We start from the raw sequence: 2487 nt of genomic DNA, 5'->3' as shown, positions 1-2487 counted from the left end.
CCTATTTGGGAAGCTGAGATGGGAAGATCGCTTGAGCTCAAGAGTTCTGTGCTACAGAAGGCCATGATCCCACCACTGCACTTCAGCGGGAACAGAGCAAGACCTTGTCTCTAATAAAAAAGTAAATAAATAAATAAACATTAACCAAAACGAAAGTATGAATTGATACCATCATTGCTCGGCCGCTTTCTGACAGACTGGAGTTGAAGGCTGTGAGTCAGTCATTATGGCAGATGAAGAAATTAATGAAGACTATCCAGTAGAAATTCATGAATATTTGTCAATGCTTGAGAATTACATCGGTGCTGTGGATGATATGCTAAAGACTATGATGTCTGTTTCTTGAAATGAGTTGTTGCAGAAGTTGGAGCCACTTAAACAAGTGAAGGTGGATTTAGTTTCTACATACACATTAAATTTAAAGTTTTGGGTTTATTTGCCAACTCAAGGAATTAATACTGAGAAACAGCTAGTAAAGCAGGAAGGAATTGGAAATAATCAGAATATATATGAACACAGTCAAGGAAATAACAGAAAAAGGCTGGCAGGCTGGACAGACGTACGTCTTCAAGATTTGTAAAAAATGTCCTCTGGGAACTGAAAACTAAAAATGCATCATAAAACTGTAGGGACAAAACTCTCCAGTTACTTAATAAGTTAGCAAAAGCTGGGTGCAGTGGCTCCTACCTGTAATCCCAGCATTTTGGGAGGCTGTGATCCCAGCACTTTGGGATTGCTTTAGCCCAGGAGTTTCAGACCAGCCTGGTTAACATGATGAGACTCTGTCTCTACAAAAATTAGCTGGGCGTGGTGGTGCATACCTGTAATTCCAGCTACTTGGGAGGCTGAGGCACAACAGTTGCTTAAACCTGGAGGTTGCAGTGAGTGCAGACTGTGCCACTACATTCCAGCCTGGGTAACAGAGTGAGACCCTGTCTCAAAAAAAAAAAAAAAAAAAAAGTTGTCAATAGAGGCCTAGCACAGTGGCTCACACCTGTAATCCCAGTCTTTGGGAGGCTGAGGCAGGAGAATCGCTTGAGCCCAGGAGTTCAAAACTAGCCTGGACAACATAAGGAGATCCTGTCTCTACAAAAAATGGAAAAAATTAGCCGGGCATAATGGCACGTGCCTGTAGTCCCAGCTGCTGGAGAGGCTGAGGCAGGAGGATCAGTTGAGCCTGGGAAATCAAGGCTGCAGTGAGCTTTGATGGTGCCATTGCACTGTAGCCTGGGAAACAGAGTGAGACCCTGTCTCAAAAGACAAAACAAAAAACAAGAAACAAACAAAACGTTGTCAATAAACGAAAAAGTAAACATTTAGTTTTTGGTTTTGATGTTTACATATTCAAAAAGTATGTCATTTTTTTATAAAATAAATAATTATGTGGCAGTGCAAGGTTTAAATGTCTTCTGTGTTGAATTCATATGGAAAGTTGCAGCTTAAATTTTTGTTTGTTTGTTTTTGAGACATAGTCTGGTTCTGTCACCCAGGCTAGAGTGCAGTGGCATGAGTATGGCTCACTGCAACCTTGACCTCCTTGGTTTAATTAATCCTCCTATCTCGGCCTCCTAGATAGCTTGGGCTACAGGCACATGCCACCAGGCCCAGCTAATTTTTGTATTTATGTATTTAATTCTTTTCTAGAGATGGGGGTTTCACCATGTATTGCCCAGGCTGGTCTCCAACTCCCGGGCTCAAGCGATCCGCCTGCCTTGGCCTCCCAAAGTGCTAGGATTACAGACATGAGTCACTGGTCCCAGTTACTTGAGAGGCTGAAGTGGGAGGATCTCTTGAGCCCAGGAGGTTAAGGCTGCATTCTTCCATGTTTGTGCCACTGCACTTCAGTCTGGGCAACAGAGTGAGATCCTGTCTCAAAAAACAAACAAACAAAAACACACACACACACACACACAAAAAAAAAAACAAAAGGAAAAAATAAAAACAAACCAAAACAAACGAACAAAAAACCCAAAATTAACTCACAGAAAAGTTAATAAGTAACATTCAAGCAAATAATGACCGGTTTGGAAACATAATGAAGAAAATAACTTTATCAACAATACCAACAAAAAAGATGAATGTCTAGAAATAAATTGATAAGAAGTGCACAAGATCTATATTAAAGTATTAAGTGACACAAATAATTTAAACCATTAGAAAGGTAGCCAAGCCTGAGCCACATTACCCAGCCAGGAAAGAGACTTTCCAAAAGAGTTGTCCCTTTCTCTGAGCTTCCCCAGAGAAGGGAGTGAATCTTCATTATCTATGTTTCCTAGGGTCCCTCACAGTACCTGACAAAGAGCAGGGTTTGTGGAGTGAATTGAATAAATGGAATGGCTGCCATGGGAGGTAGTGAGTTCTCTACCACTGGAAGTAGCCAGGAAATTGTAGTGAAACTGAGAATGCATCAGGTTAGAGACTCTTGATTATATTTATGGTGTCTTCTAATAAACTATGATACTTACATTCTAAGATTTCCAAGAAGTT

General features: G+C 40.8%; 1 pseudogene; it reads left to right on the top strand.

Annotated features, from left to right (window-relative positions):
- Positions 1–226: 226 nt before the first annotated feature.
- LOC103248129 (nuclear nucleic acid-binding protein C1D pseudogene) lies at positions 227–850 on the top strand (annotated as a pseudogene).
- The last annotated feature ends 1637 nt before the right edge of the window (positions 851–2487 follow it).

Source organism: Chlorocebus sabaeus, chromosome 1 (genome assembly GCF_047675955.1).
Source record: "Chlorocebus sabaeus isolate Y175 chromosome 1, mChlSab1.0.hap1, whole genome shotgun sequence".
Taxonomy (NCBI): Eukaryota; Metazoa; Chordata; class Mammalia; order Primates; family Cercopithecidae; genus Chlorocebus; species Chlorocebus sabaeus.
This window is presented reverse-complemented; position numbering and strand designations above follow the sequence as displayed.